Source organism: Coturnix japonica, chromosome Z, assembly GCF_054131305.1.
Source record: "Coturnix japonica strain WE chromosome Z, WE-NBRP24, whole genome shotgun sequence".
In the NCBI taxonomy this organism is placed as follows: Eukaryota; Metazoa; Chordata; class Aves; order Galliformes; family Phasianidae; genus Coturnix; species Coturnix japonica.
The window spans coordinates 16,520,197-16,537,228 of NC_140702.1; the positions used below are offsets into that span (position 1 = coordinate 16,520,197).

The 17,032-nt window shown below is 39.4% G+C and overlaps 1 long non-coding RNA gene across 5 annotated transcripts in view; it reads left to right on the forward strand.

Moving 5' to 3' along the window:
* Positions 1-17,032, forward strand: part of LOC107306485 (uncharacterized) — a 63,055-nt gene that overhangs the window by 20,114 nt on the left and 25,909 nt on the right. For 4 of the 5 annotated variants that reach the window (XR_001552133.3, XR_001552135.3, XR_014939567.1 and 1 more), the window contains exons 2-4: positions 3,415-3,497; positions 4,291-4,376; positions 6,382-6,520. This is a non-coding gene — a long non-coding RNA (uncharacterized LOC107306485). The remainder of the gene's footprint in view (positions 1-3,414; positions 3,498-4,290; positions 4,377-6,381; positions 6,521-17,032) is intronic. The other variant, XR_001552134.3, reaches the window with a different exon arrangement.

Sequence of the window (17,032 nt, forward strand, 5' to 3'; positions counted from 1 at the left end):
TGCACAGTTTTAAAATCAAGTGGATTAAGAGATTGGTCAGAATGGAGAAGGTGGCAGGTCAAAAACTGAACTGGTTCAAATAGAAAATTCACTTAATTTTGGGCCATGTGTCTGTCTTTCATGGAAATCATGTGCAACAGCACCCGGTGTAATATGGCTAAACATGAAAGGGAATGAGTGCTTGTTATGGGTCAACAGACTGCACATTGCTCATTGTCAGGCTAAGGTGCGCAACATCAAGGAACCTAAAAAAGCCCGCTCAAGTGTTACCATCTGGGACAGCGTTGTGTCCCCAGATGTGCCAAAGCACACCAACCAGATGAATCTCCAGCATGCCCATGTTGCACAGCTTGGAATCTTTTGCTGAAGTGATGTGTTGAGTGACCCTGAGATGCCAATGGTTTCAATGCATTTGGGTTAGGACGCTGAGCGTGGGGTCTTTCAGCCTTCATTCCCATTCCCTCCATTTGTAACTCACTAATTGCATCACAGGCAGAATTTTGCTGGGTTATTTCTCTTAGGATTAAATGTTTGCTTAGGATTCATTCAGTGCAGCTTTTTTGGTGGCCACTCTTTTTTTAGGGGTCATCTCCCTATTCCTTGCTGCACAGAGGTCTTTACATGAGATGTACCATCTCACCACCTCCTGTAACGGGAACATAGCTCTAATGTATATGGAAGCCAGGGAAGATATTTTTACTTGTGTTCCTTAATCTCTGCATGAGTAATTGAAGGCATTCACATATTGGAGGAACTTCTGTAGTCACTGGTAATTATGGAAATGACAGCACCCTTTACAGTTCTCCCATGGGGACATGAGAACAAACCAGTGCCTGTAAAACTGAGCCTTGGAGGAAAGACATGAACGAAAATGAAACAAAATGCAGAGTTCAGGTTCTCAGGAGTGGATGAGTGAGGCAGGGTACCTTTATTTTAAAGATGGACAAAGAGAGCATAACCCACAGCACTACTGTCAGAGACCATGTGTGCATCATTTGCTCAAGTTCTCTACAGTTACACAAGTGTCCTTTAAGAACTGAAGCAGTCTAGATGTCAGCCTTAGGAAGAGAAATGTGAATCAGACCATGATGCTGGGAGGAAAGTACATGTTTCATATTTCTTTTGAGCATTTACTTGTTCCAGAAGTTTTCCATGGGTTCAGGGTACAAACAGGGATCTTCAGTATCACACATTCAAATGAGGCTGTGGAGAGGCTGGGAGAAAGCAGCACTTGCACCCAGTAGAGAAAAACAGAAATTGAATTTGCATGTTGCCAAGAAGAGTAAAATACTGTGATGAGTGATGGAAGCATTAGTTCTGCAGGTTCATTTATATAGGCTGGGATTTAATCTGTTTAGATCTTTTTCTTCCAAGCTTAACAGCTTTAATTATTTTTACGAAGAAAAAAATCAATACGTCCTTACACACTATTAATAAAAAAATCGAGTACCATTGATATTTGAAAACAGAAATCATAAAGAACATATTGCATTCACACCAACTACATACCAAACAGAATGTTAATAACATTAACCTTTACTCTATCAGATATTTTCAAGAAATACCGCTGTATTTTTGCAACGGCTCATATCTGTCATTTAACTGACATGTGATCTTTGCTAAGTTTGCCAAATCACTGAGGCCTGAATACCATTCAGCAATGTTAATTTTGTTTTCCTATTCCACCCTTTACACAATTATTCTCATGGCAATCATTCTAGCCTTGAGTATAAATAATACTTCAAGTGGTTTGTTGATATCCAGAAAATGATGTGTATCTACATTAAGAGATTCTGGAATCTAATGGGAGAACCATGCATATTATTAAGCTGAAATGCCTATTTCTTTCCTCCCAGATGGGAAGTAGTACAGGATACTGCCATGGCATATGCATTAATTTTATTCCTTCCACAAATTTTAGCACATATTATTTTTGCAGATTTTGAGTCTTTGCCTCCTACCAAATATCCAGGAGATTTAAACAGGATTTTGCTGCAGAAGGGATCTCAGTCTTAGCACATAGGACCTTGGATAATTCTCAGGTGAGCTGAGGAAGAGGAGGGTGGAGAAGTTCTCTTCTGGGGAATAAGGACAGAAATGGAAGTTTGGTAGGAGTAGTCCTCGAGGATTAACAGACTCAAAAGAGAGACAGAGAGTAGTTTTCTTGACTCCCATATTGCACTTCTATAGATTGAATTGCTTGTTCTGAAGGTCCTAATAATAAACAAGGAGCACACTTAAAATGAAAGGGGATAACAACCATGTTGTAATATGAAACATAAATCTTAAAGCATGTTTGTAAGAGTTGTTACCCCATTAATACACAGAAAAAATTTTTTATTTATAAATTAGTCTCTAATGGATTTCTTGCTAGGCCTGTGGACTTCTTCCATGTTCTCCTCCACAATTTTTATTTCATATTACCTTTATTTTCCTGTTCCAAGCCCTGTGTTCCCTTCTCATACCTTCCAGTCCAATCTGACTTTTACTTCGCTGGGACCTGGGAATGGGGGAAGGACTACTCTGCATTATGTGCTGAATTTTGCGTGGGAGTGCTTCCTACAACACTGCAGACACTGAGAAGAACCAGCTTAAAATCAGAATTGTTGGTGTTTACAGACATGAAGTCATTGTAGGCCCTTCTCTGGAAAGGCTGATGGTGTGAGGAGGCAACAAAGTGGTATGAAATGAGGCTTGAGCTTACTCAGTATGCTTTTTTCTTTTTTCTCTTTTACTGACTTGGTTCTAGTAACTTGTTCTGTAAGTCTTGGCCTTCACCATTCACCTATGAGCATTTTAAAATGTACACACATTCATTAATGATCGTGGCTCTGAAGACCTGAGCCTAGAATTAGTGCTGACCTTTGGATGTGTGAAGCAGGGTTTCATCTGTGTTCTTCCTCATTCTCTAGAGCCTTTCCAAACGGAGAAATGCATCTACCTCCAGAAGAAAAAGGAGTATTATGGTGTGCATGCTCACACTGCTCTGTGTGAGCAGCACTTTCCCCAGCCAGATCAGCCCTATCTATGTAATGCTTTTATAAGCACAGATCTAATTGCCAGAATGCAACAGTGCATACCCAGCTGCAAATCTACATACAAATTGATCTTTTTCAGTATATGTCAAGTATATCTTGGTTTGAATTCAGCTTTCCTCCAGTTAATAAATACCTCGGAGTCCTCCCTCTGCCCACTGAGTACCTGGGAACCTATGGTCAAAGCATCCGTAGGTTGACATCTCAGATACCCTGAGTTTAGACACCTCATTTAGGTCCCAGTAAATGGGATGAAGCCAGCCTTTGTTTCATCTGTTTGTTTTTTCATTTTTTCCTTTCATTTCCCCCATCAGCACAGATCCGATTTTTCTCAGGATGAGTTCTGCTGTGTCTGAATTCCTCTTTGTGCTCTTCCCAGCATTCCAGGCAGCACTGCACTGCAGCAGCACACCCCTCTTTGGAATGTTATTCCCTCAAGACTCCCATGGCACAGAGAGATGGGTAATGTTTTCTGAGCTTCTTCCACTATTACCACATTTTCTATAGAGGATCAAAATGGATTATTTTCATCTTGACATGCAAATGCCTAGGCTGTGCCCTTGGCTGAGATCTCAGCATTGACTACAGAAGTAAAAGATATCGGGGAAGTAGCTTTTTAATATCACATATGGAAGTGGCAGCCTTATTTCTTAAGAAAAAAAAGAAAAGAAAAAAAAGAAAAAGACTGTAATCCATTGTGCCTTAAAAAAGAAGGCTAATATAAACATTTCCTCATGCACTTACTGAATACTGCATTCACATGCAGTTGTCGATCTGCATAAGGGCAGATGAACATTATGTGCAAGATCTCACTGTTGTACCCTGATCTGCCCAGTTGCTGTGCCAAAGTATTGATGAAAAGAAAAGACATACATGAATAATTTTACTCAGTCAGATTACAAGCCCGAATATGAACACTTACTGAGCAGTGGTATTAGAGCAGAAGTAGGAAGGATTTCTAAGGCTGGTTGTGAAATGCTTATAAAGCTAAAAAGGTCAAATTCTTCTCCAATTTTCACTCCACACAAAAGCAGTTAAGTAAATGAAATAACATGACCCGCAAATTGGTGCAGGATACAACCTGCAGAATATGTTGACACACAGTAAAAGCCATCGTGTGGTTTGATATTAACATGAATGATATCTGACCATGAGAGTACCAGCACTGACTCACTGTTTCTAATTATTATTATATTATGTTTTTTCTTTCTTTCTTTTTTTTTTTTTTTTTTCTTTTTCCCTGAAACAACTACAGCGACAAAGCAGCATCAAGCAATTGCCTCCTGGCTAGCGTTCTCAGCAAACTCTCATGACTATTGACTCAAATGAGCAGCCCAGCAAGTAAGTTGTTAGCTTAAATGAAAATTATAACAGAGACAAAAATGTCAGCCTGGGAACTGAACTAATAAGGGAAAGAATGTGCATGAAGCTGCCGGCGCCGTTTTAAACCTCAGGAAGAATAAAGAAAAGCACGGCTACCCAAATTAACTTGTGAGGCAGAGGTCAATTAAAATGCCCGCACTCACCGTGACTGTGCTCCAAGCAGTGTGGCTGGAGTTCAGCATCCCAGGTTGGAGGGGGATGGGATGTGTGGCAGGCAATAGGGTGGTGGGTGGGGAAGGGGAGTTGGTTCTCCACAGGGTAGGTGGGACGCTGGCATGGGACGAATGGTTGGAAGGGAGAGAGGATAAGCCATGGTGGGCTCACTCCTTGCAGCCCCTGGACGCCGCTCAGGCTGAGGTCTTGGACACAGTCCACTGTTAGGCCTCCTGCCAGGGGATTTGTTACTGTGAGAGCTTGGCTTAGGCAGGATTTTACTGCAAAAATTGTCTTGATTCTTCTTCCATCTTATTAAAATCTATTCCACCCTTCCCTTCCGTGCCAGGAGGAAGAATATTTTGTATATATCTGGGCAAAACACACAAACAAATTCATTTCCCATGGATAATATATTCAGGGTGATTTGCTTTTCAGAGTTGGGAGCTCAAAATGATGAATTTATTATGCAAAGTAATAATTGCAAATTATATTGGCAAACTCCATTCCAGAAAAAAAATGGGGTATTAATATAACTAAAAGGATTAAAAAATACTGGCTGTTAACTTGGGGCTACTGCAGATATTTTAGGAGGTTATATATCTCTGTTCCACCTAAACCACCAGAGGCAGTAGCTTTCATTTTAAAGGTCTAGTGAGATACCATAATTAATGGGCCCACCTAACAGCATATGCTGCACTTGTACTGAGCAGTAGTACATGGTACATATAATGAAAGTAAGTGAAGGAAATGCTTAGCGTCATAAAAATTAGCATCCCTTTTTAGATTTTTTTTTTTTTTTTTAAACTGTGAAGGAATAAAATACATCAGAGTTGAAACACAAAAGCTTTTGCCTCCCATTTTTGGGTCAAATCAACTTGTGCCTTCAATGGAGCAAGTGAATTGCATATGCTGATTTTCTGGATCCTTCTTAGGACCCCTTGGAGCTATACAGTACTTCCTAGGTGTAGGTCCAGGTGAACTGGAGGATGGTGGCTCTTCCACCTTGCAATTGCCTATAGTCTCTCCTGCCAGTTTGGTCCTTCGTGGTCATCAGTAGAAAGAGGCCCTATTTGTTGTCAGGGCTGAGGCTCTAACATAATGCCTGTCAGCCACTAGGGATTTATTTTGCTGGATCTGTACATTATGTTGGGACTCTTGAAGGATTAATTCACAATCATGATCTTCATGAAAAAAGCACAGTTCTTTGCTGCTACAGAATCATTTTGATCTCTGGCACACATGCCCCATGAGGAAGTGTTCTGTGGTTGATTATATTTTCCAGGATGGTTGAAATTTGTGGTTAATTATGAGAAAAATAATGTACTTGTAAATCTTGCAAGTAATAGTTGCAGAACTAATGCTGTAATTCATAGACATGAAACCATTAGAAAGTGATGGAGAATGTTAAACTAAAACACTAGTGACATTTTTAGCATACTTTCATGAAAGCATGAGATGAGAATGAAAGAAAGGGTTTAGGTGCTTCACAAGTTGCTGTTCTGGCTCTGGCATGCACGCTAGCTGTGTGCTTGAGACAGTCCTCAGACAAGGTGGTAGCTATTAAGCATGTGAAAGGGACTTTGGAGACAAAAGAGCATGGCAAACTAAGAACAAACTATCTAACACTTATTTCCTCACATCTTTACTTCTAATGTGCATTACTATCAGTCATTGTGATGAAAGGATTTCTACTTGTGGAAAAAGAGTAATTGGAAAAAGAAGAGGGGCAGTGGAGATCTAATATGTAAACACTGAACTTATGATCAGCAATTTCTTCACTGAACAAGCCTGTATTTTGCTTTTCAAGCAGGGAAAGAGGCCATTCGATTCACAGATTATCATGTGGATCCCAAGACAAGCATGACCGTGTTGACCAAAAGGAGAAGCCTGCAGCTTCCAGCTTTGCCCACCTTGCCCAGCCTGCAGTATCAATAAAAAGCACAAAGGTAAAACTGTTCCTCACCACCTGTCACCACAAAGTTCCTCTAAGTCATCATCAAACTGCTCTTTGATCTTAGTCCTATAAGTCAGGTTAGGATACAGACAATCATTTTAAGCACACTAATTCAAACTAAACTCATGAACAGAACCAGAAAAAAAAAAAAAAAAAAAAAAAGGGAACTCAGCAAAACCAGACAAAGCTAAATAAACATTCAGCCAAAGCCAGCTTTCTTGGTCTATGTAGAGATACCCTTGTGAGGAAAACAATTTCTAAGCAGTTCTGCAGTTCACCAGAAACACTGATAGCCTTTGCTAGAAATTTATCATGGCCTTGTGGTGGTGTTCTGATATAGTTTGAAAGGTTTTTTCCTGATGCTGCTCTATATATGTTTTCAGTGAAACTGCTACAACAGCTTATGACAAAAGCAGCAAGGAATGGGGTGGTAGGACCTGTATTAGAGAGGTGTCATTGCTTTAACAAAATATATGCTGTGATATTTAGTAATAAGTAGTGAAGAATCACAAATAGTTACTATTGATTCCTACATGCCAAATAAAAGAGGAAAAACATGTTCCTGCTAAGATGCTACATGGTAAGGCAAAGCTGACCACAGTGTTTGCTGTGCAAGCAGAAAACACTCAGATTTTAAAGTATGTTGGTGGCACCCAAACCGCATTATGATATTAATACAAAAACAGAAATTCAGCTCTGTATTTCCTTGTTGGAGACTAAAATCTGATTTTGAGGATTTGACTTTCTCTTCTGCTTGGGAACCTGCAGAATCATCTAAGTGGGATTTTACATTATTTCATAAATTTGAATGTTTGGCAGCCTGGCTGCTTTTACCATCATTGAAAGAGAGGGACGTCCAGGAATTGGTGCAGTCCATCAGGTGTGTGGGAGAGGCAGCCCATGGGTTGCTGACATCTAGGGATGCCACAACGGTCCCAGATAGAAGTGCCTTTGAGACTGGAAATTCCAAATGCTGGATAAGCAACACGTGCCTCAGCTGGGTTCAGTTCAGCTGGCAGAGGGACCTATTGACTTGGTAGCCCAACATTTGTATTGTAGATCTTATACCCCTTTCTGTTTGTTTCCAAAGCAACTGAGCAGAGATTACTGTTTTCTGTTAAAATACTTCTGGAAGAGGAGACAGAAAGTGTCTGCCCCCCTCTTGCAGTGTAATAGCCCATTGTCAGAGCAGTCACACAGGAAGAGGGACACATGGGTCCCATTTCCCTTCTGCCTCAGGCGACACAAGCCCATGTTTCACACCCTTCAGGAAAATGACTGTGGTCAAGGAGAGGATTCAGGATTCACAGGGCCAGTGACCAAGCATGAAAGGGAGCATGGCTCCAGGGCCTCAGGCACCCTTTTGGTTCCACTCTCTGCTCCCAGGATTGTTTCTGCCTTTTATTTAAAGACTGTTTCGTGTAAACATGAGCTGAGGAGACATAATGGTGCAGTTTCATCACCATCTGATAACTGGAAATACATAGGCCACGCCTTGCAAAAAAGAATGAAACATACATATTTTTATTTGAATAAAGTGATGATTTGTATAAAAAGAGATGAGTGTAAGGGAGTATAGCAGCACTATTCAAGATAATAAATGGAAACAAGAAAGTAAACTAGGTTCTTCTGTTTATCCACTCAAGAAAATAAAGTTCACTGAAGCCATAGGGAAAAACATCTAATCAAAGCAAGCATTTTTTTCTTTTTTCTTTAAAAAAACAAACAAAGAACAACAAAAAGCTGTAATTAACCTGGTGAACTCACTGCTATTAGGTATAACTTAGGCCAAAAGATTAGTAGGATTCAAAAAGGATTAGATATCTATACGCATATTGAAAATATCCACAAGCTACCATGATCTCAAACTCTTTTATAGAATAGCTTGCTTCTTAATACCAAATGAATCCCTTGTACGAACTTCTGTCTCACTGAGGATCTTGTGAAGTGCCTCTCTTAATCGATGAACTTTACACATGGTATGTACAGCCAACCTCACTTCTTTCCTCTAAAAAACAAACTCCAAACTAAATCAACAACAGAATAGCTAAAATAGAATGTGTACTTTTATACTACTGCTACTTCAGGGAATTAACCTGTATACTTACACAGAATAGTGACTTTACAAACTTACATATTTGTACACCTCTTAAGTCAGTGTTTTTACAATTTGTGAGAAATTCAGCCTCAGTAAACAGTGAGAAGCCCAGTCTGACCATCTAGCTGCTTGAGATATGAGAAAAATCGTATTTCAATAGAAAGCAAACCACAACAGGGTTTGACTTCCTACATTCAGCATACTAACTGGAGTAAGAGTGAGGTCATAGGGATGGTCTTTATAGAGCAGCTATATATATGGAGTACCCAATATTGTGGTGAAAGAAATGGACAGTTGTCCATGTGTATATTTCATACATTCAGACTGAGGCAAAGCTACTCTATTTTTTCATTCAGTGAGGCAGAGATACACAAAACACTTGGAAAATCAGAGATTATTTCTGAATACAGGGATGGTTTTATAAACAGTGTACTCCCTTTTTGTGGACTCAGGCACTGTAAGAATAAAAAGCTAGTATCAGCAGATCTGAAAATAGCTGTCAAGGTTTTATAACTGTTTTTAGTTTGAATGAGGATATAGAAATGTAGAGAAGACTAAAACTTATGTAATGCAAGGGCTGTATTTGGTTACTGCTTATGGTAGACTCCCCATAAACAAATGTAGAATGAGAACTGCACTTGAATTTATCTTTTCTTTTAAGACTATTTTCGGTTCACCCCCCATGCAGAGAGCCATCTATCTTTTTCCATCACTAAGGAACATTTTGTTCTTGCTCCCTAATATGGCTTTATCCCTTCAAATTCAGTGAGAGAGAGAGGACCTCCTAGTTTTGAGGTTTCTGCTGAACATGTTTCAATGCTGTGAAATCTTTGGAAGTCTCACCTAGCTGCCATAGCGCTGTCTCATGTTCCTCAGTTCAGAGAACCAGTCTCACGACCTGTATGTACATCTGGATGAGTTTATCATCAAGTGGGTTCCAGAAGGTCCCTGGGACCTCCTAAAATTTTTGCAGTCCAGAGAGGTTCCATATCTTAGGTGAAAGAGACTGAAGAATGCATCTTGTTAAAGCAATTCCTATCAATTCAAATTTAACAACTAACTTTAGTTGTGAGTGATATTTAATAATTCCAGGCTCAGTTTGCTCCTGGTTTAAAATTTATCAGTATTACTGTATTGTTGTTCGAAAAAGTAACAAAAGGTGTTGCAAAAGGGATTCATTTTGGCAAATTAAACCTGCAATGGGATTTCAAATGCAGGCAGTTGTCCCCTGGGATTAGATAGAAGCAGCCTGTGGAATTATTTCTGACATTTCATCCATCATACACTAAGAATAGCTAAACAAACCAGTGCTGTTCTCTCCCTGTTCAAGGAACAACTTTCACAGAGCCTTCCCATGGAAATATCCCAATCTATTAGTGTCAGGAAACTGTGCTTGGAAAGTAAGAGAAAAAAGAAAATTCTTCCACAGCCAAAAGGCAAAGATGTTATCGTACATCAATAATGTGTGCTGGGAGGTCTCCTCAGAAACAGTTATTGGGCTGGCGTAAATCAGAATGGCATAACTAGTGTGAGTATGTCGATTTTGTTCAGTTCAGTTCAGAAATCTACTCTTCAGGAGTGGCTAGATCTACAAAGTTGAAATCTTTTACTTACTCCCCTTAAAGTAAATGTCCAAATCAGTAGTAGATGAAACAAGAGGAGGTCTGGGACCTCCAATGGCTGCTTCTTTCTTTTTTTGTTTAAAAAATTATTTTCTAAGGCATGTAATGTTTTCAACATAGTCTCACATCTACATTTTTTAGGCTTTTCTTGAAAAGTCGCACATCGACTTCAGTGCCCAAAGTATTTCAGTGATCTAATTCCTGTCTATGTATAGCCAAACTAGATTAGCTCTGATATTTAAATACTGCAGCATCAGTGAACAATAACTCTGGACTAGCTCATTATTAGAAGGTAATAACATTTTAACCTGTATTAAAATGCAGTGTTGTCTGTTAGATCTCAAATTGGTTTCCCAATCTGAAGAGACCTCTAAGGATATATTGCAATTACAGGAGGTTCTTCCTCCCCCTGCCCCCACTTTAATAACCAATATAATGTGCTTTGAAGTAATATGGTCTCACACTGAAATCTACAGTCAAACACCTAAACTAACAGAAAAGGTAAAACTACCACAAGGGAGAATTTAGAAACGGAAGTGCATAATCAGATAAATGAGAAGAAAGTTTTGAAAAGGATTGCAGAGGAGTAACAGGAGATATTGCTGGTGTGTTTCTTACTACGTTGTTGTTTTCCTTCAGAAAAAGTTCTATCAGCTGGGGAGAGTTGCTCACTTCTTTGAAGCTGACTCTTGTTTCTCTGAAATCAGATTCCCTATTCCCAGGGCTCCACTCTGCGATGCCAGCACAAACATACATCAGCAGCTGCACAGCACTTTAAAGACTAAGCAAGAAGCTATCAAGCAATTACTTATTCCATTTTAGATCCATGTTCATTATTTTCATGGAGCAAGTTTGAAGTTGTAGGAATATAAATCTGAGAAAGCAAATACACATTTTGCAACCTGAGCAACTCACCTAAGAAGTGAACTCACCTACCTTTAATTAAAGAGACAAGACCTGTAGATAAAAAAGAAAAAAATTTCTCACCTATGGATAAAGCCTTAAAGAATACTTGTGTCTTTACTCTGACTAATGCAGTCAGTTTTGGTATGATGAAGCACTGTCATTCTTTCAGCCTAGCTGGGGTCAGGTGCAATTCTAGCTGCTTCTATGCTTGTATAGCACCATGTGGGATGGTTTTAATCATGATGTAGCCCCTTAAAAGATAGTAGAGATGTGCTGAGGATGAATTAGTCCTATAGAAAAAGGTGAACAAAGAAATTAATCTGGAAATTACTACTCCCAAAATTATTTTTATTTTTTTCCTGGTGATCCCAGTTTTGTGTTGATTTCTAGTGTGTGTACGTGTATGATTCATGCTACTGTAGACAATTGACTTTTCATATAAAAGAGTACATTTGTCCTTTGGCCTGAAGCATGTAGTGAATCCACTGATTAACAAGTTTCACATAAAATAAACAGCAGTGGAACCACTGAAGCACTTTCAGCCAAGAGAAGTCTGTATAATGGAGGGAATGCTGGTGGTGCTCCACATGTGAAATCAACAAAGCAAAATAGCAGCTCAATGAAAAGACAGCAAAATAACAGTCTCACTCAAACTTAAGAGAAGTGATGGTCTTTCTCATTTGCCCTCAAGTTAACTTTTAGCCTGCATGGCATTTATTATATCAAAGGAAGTATTATGCTAAGTAAAGTAATTAGTGGAAAGAGCAAGAAAACATAAATACTTTAGGTCACAACACACCTAATATGAAAGTTTTAGGTCATAACTTTCAAACACTTCATAGTTTTCTGCCTCTTTAGCTACCTGGAACACATGCTTTCCTGCACTTTCCTAGGGAAGAAAAAAAATGATTTTTTTTTTTTTTTTCCTGACAAGAATAAGGAAGAGATTTTCGTACATGCAGTTAGATATGTCAGGTCACAATGGATGTTGAGCTCCGGTATTCTGACAGAACAGCACTGTCAAGCTCATACGCTTCCTGCTGAATGTCCTCTGAAGCAAAGACATGGGACTGCAGAGAAGGGATTTTTTGACTCAGCTTTCAGTCTTTCACCCCCCAAACAGTGACACTTCTGCAGCAAGTTCTGCTTCCATGTGGATGCCAGAGTTGAATCTCCCCCACTTACATTGCAGTGAACCTTCAGAAAGATTTCTCAAACTCTTTGGTTTATTCATTACCTGGTGCTTTATCAGTCCTCCTTTATTAATATACCCGTAAATGCATTTAACCGATTAAATGTTTCCAGGATTAGAATTTCAAGAAGTCATGCTATAGACCAAGCATATCCTCGTCTACCAGAACAATTTGGTAATACTGCTTTGGAAGGAAGAGGTGTGAACAGGTCTGGAAGCTGTCCCTAGGAGCCAAGCATGCAGTCACCTCTCATTTTGCTTTTCTTCCCTTGTCCCAGGGCATTTCTGTGAAAGGAAACCTTTACTAGTGGGAACAGAAAAGGAGAGGGAGGGATGATTTGGGAATACTGCCTAGCTTTGCATAATCTGGTTGTTCAGTCATTCACCCAAGATGTCAGAGGATCGGTCCTAATCCCCAAGTCATAAACCAGCATCAGCATGGGAGACAGCTGTGTGCATTTCTGGAGACATGGGGTTGGATGTCAGCTTCAGGGAGACATGCACAGATCTGCGTTCCAACAGAGCAGAGACAGGCATCAACTCAGGGCTGAGGATTTCCCCAGACACTGTAAAATTAGGTTACTTTATATGTTTTTATCCCTGTAGACTTTTTCAAAAATCTGTCTTTGCTTCTAAAACATTTTCAAGTAAAGAAAGATATTGTGGAAGGATTCCATATGCGAGCAATTTGTAGCAGATAGCTTTTTAAATGAAAGACGTATTTTGTTTTATTTTCTTTCTGTCTAGAAAAATGTAGCTACTTTTTCGTCCTTGATTCTGGGAGTGGAAAATATAATTTATGCCTATGTGGTGGCATCAGCTTTATTTTTCTGTGTGCAAACAAGGATATTTTAGGATAAGTGCATCTCAAACAACAAACTTGATGAAACTGGTTCTGCTTCCAGCACACTCCTAAAAATGTCAAGAGGATAAAGCAATGTTGTCATTAGTCCACTCTCCTGTAATATTCAATGATTAGGTTGTGAATTCACATGCCAGAATTAACCTCTCTCAGAAGGATGGAAAGATGATCTGTGCTCTATGTCATCCTTCATCCTCTCCACCCCTTCATGAAGCAAAACACAGTGCAGAAGTGTCTCGCTTCAATTTATAGGAAGGAGGCAAGGTTTTTGATATATTATACTCAATGTGAGATTAAGAAACAACAGTTCAAATGTTGGTCCAACCAGTTTATTACAAATAATAATAATTGTCACAGAGTTATCTGGATCAATCTATGTCTGTGATGGGGGGAGAGCGTGGAGCAGTAGGCCTGTGGGACCCCTGGCCCCCAACAAATGGGAAGGGAAAAAAAGAAAGGGGTAGGGAGATGGGAATGGGAGCTGGGCTCAAGGCAACAAACAGAGAAGCAGCAATGATCTAAGGAGGAAAACTTATTTTACTATTTACAATCTAACTGAAATTGAGGCTAATAAATCAAGTAAAATAAGAGAGAGAGAGAGGTTTCCGAAGACCGAGAAGTCTACTTTGAAATGGAAGGCACCATGGCTTGTAAGCACACTCACACCTGCTGCCAGACAGTGAGACAGAGAGCCAGTGTCACTTCTGTGTCGTATCTTCTTCTCTGACTGTGAGGTTCTCTGGGACATGTAGTTCTTCTCTGTGCTCCACATGATTTTATGATGCGGAATACCAATAGCAAAAATTACAAACCCATTACAATAATCAACTGAGAAGATGGGGAAGGGATAGTGGTGACTACTGAGAATTAAGGTGATGGGGAGGGGAAAGTGGGTGATAGGAAAGGTAGGAAGAAAGCAAGAATTGTGTAAAGCTGGGGTAGTCACCACCTGGATGCAGCAGCAGTCCTGTTGCAAGATGTTCCGATGGTCTGAGGCAGAAGCACAGAAGGGGAGAGCAGCAGCAGCGTGGCAGGACTTGGGTAGCAAGCAGGTAGCAGGAAGAAGCTGCAGGGTAAGTCCAGAAGCAGGCAGCAGGATTGAGGTAGCAGGTCCAGGACAGTCCGTCAGCAAGCAGGATGTCTGTAGTGAGTGTCTGATGGCAGACACCTTTCTTGTTTTTTTCAGCATGCAGGCATCTTCTTCAGCATGCAGGTATCAGGTTGTGAGGAATCTGATGTCAGAAAACCTAACTTCATGGTTGCTGATCCATCTTTTATCCTCCTTTCTCCTGCCTATGTAACACTCCTGGGTGCTTGGGTAAGTGTCGTGTGCAGCACCCCCTGAGATGGCCATCTTCCTCGAGATAAGCCCTCACAAAAGACCTCTTCACGGCCATTCATCTGCAGCTTATCTATCTCTTGTTGCCCCTGGTCTTGTCCATCTGTGTCCCCCAGACAAAGGATTTCTCAACCCTTGCCCAGGACCTTGCTTGGACTTGTCCATCCTCAGCAAACTTTGAGGCAATACTGCAAAAGCACGGCCTCTTGCAAGAAGTTAGAGCATCCCTTGTCTTGTCTTCCACAAATTACTTTCTATTTCTAAGCCCTCTGCACCCAAAAGCTTTGAAAAAAGAAAAGCAATTCAAAATGGCACTGAGAAAAGGCATCTCCAGTACACTGCAGGAGCTCTGCATCGCAGATAGTTATCTTTCAGATGAAGAGGAATTGGTTGAGATACCTAACAAGAAATCAAAGTACCTTCTCCACTATACTTGTCGTTGTTTCTGTCCTTTTATATGTGGGAAGAGAAATAAAGACCTCTACATGAGAGAAAATAATTTAGCAATTAAAGGTGAGTTGAGTGCCATGTGTTTTTTGTAGCTGGATTTTTCTTTGAGAAGTATGAAAACAGTCCCTGTCAACTGAAAATAAGTTTTCTAACATTTTAGAGTAGTACCTATGGATCTCCCAAAATACATGAAAAAGTTTCAAAAGGTTGTATTATCATTTCATGTATGACAGCAGCTGAGAGTGAAGGAATAAGGCCCTAGGCTGTAGAGAACAGCTTGATCCTGTATTCCTGAAAACCCTTAGAAATTCTGCCTGGCTAGGCCAGTTGTACTGAGAATGCTGGATTAGGCTAAGAAGAGATATTTAACTTGCTGGGGTGCTTTCTAACATCTTTTAAGTTCCCGACTTGTGTTTTGAGGTTAATGGATGTATTTAATTGGTGATCAAACTGTGTTGTCCTGTAGGCTCATGTCATGTGTTTTTTGGGGATAAAACCTGACTTAAAGCATTTCTATGCATCATGCTAATGTAAGACAGTGAGGGCAAATTGAGGAACAATTCTGGCCCTGCTAGTGCCAAATATAAAATTTGCTTTGAATTCAGCTTTCCAAGTAAAACTTGCAGACTTCTTAGTTTGGATATGGTATCCCTTGTTTCAAGCAGAGAAGGTCATGTATGCCTCAAATCAATAGGTTCACATAAAGCATATAAAGAGGTAAGTGCTCAACCATTATTGCTAAAGCTGTGGTTTCCTTATAAGAAAGGTTAGCCCTGACTGGAAAGTCTATTGCATGACAAGATCACAAAGACTAATCAATCACTTCAGCAGCCAGCACCATATAGGGAATTTGGTGTACAGAGCTCATCTCTGACCTGCACTGTGGATCACCCAGTGTTCTGCAGTCACTCTACATACAGCATCTGTTGACATCAACAGGACTGACAGAAAAATATGTGTCAAGGTGACCCTAACTTCTGCTTTGATTAAATGAGTTTGTAATTTGTCACGTTGGGAGGGGGGGTTGGGGAAAGCAAATATGTATTATCAATCTCTTTTGAAGGAACTGTACCTCAAACAAGTGCAATTATTTTTTTTAGACAAAACCATCCTGACCTCTCCTTGTACTAACAAATATTATCTTAGCTCAAATCTGGTATCAGTAAAAAGATGTTTAGAGTATTGACCTGAAATAAATTATGTCAGGACTTGTTTGTGCGGTGCATTCAGGAGTGTGCTGCGTGTCATCATTTGGAATTACTTGCAGGTAAAAGCCATACACTTATTTCCAAATGACCGAATTCCTAAGGTTGGCATCTTTGTAAAACTAGTTTTTCTATGAGTTTCCACTAATATATCAGTGAATCCTTAGCAATTCACAAATATCCAGACATACATATTTTTTTCACTTCAGTTTCTTCTTTCTTTCTTTCTTTCTTTCTTTCTTTCTTTCTTTCTTTCTTTCTTTCTTTCTTTCTTTCTTTCTTTCTTTCTTTCTTTCTTTCTTTCTTTCTTTCTTTCTTTCTTTCTTTCTTTCTTTCTTTCTTTCTTTCTTTCTTTCTTTCTTTCTTTCTTTCTTTCTTTCTTTCTTTCTTCTTTCTTTCTTTCTTTCTTTCTTTCTTTCTTTCTTTCTTTCTTTCTTTCTTTCTTTCTTTCTTTCTTTCTTTCTTTCTTTCTTTCTTTCTTTCTTTCTTTCTCTCTCTTTCTTTCTTTCTTTCTTTCTTTCTCTCTTTCTCTCTTTCTCTCTTTCTCTCTTTCTCTCTTTCTCTCTTTCTTTCTTTCTTTCTTTCTTTCTTTCTTTCTTTCTTTCTTTCTTTCTTTCTTTCTTTCTTTCTTTCTTTCTTTCTTTCTTTCTTTCTTTCTTTCTTTCTTTCTTTCTTTCTTTTTTTTTCTCTTTCTTTTTGTAATAACAAAAAGAACAGCAGTAAAACTTTAAGAAGATACATAACCTTAAGCTATGTGACATGTCAAAACATATTTAAATATATGCCAGAATTGGAGTGATCTTGTTCTATTCTTATCTGGGCATCATTTT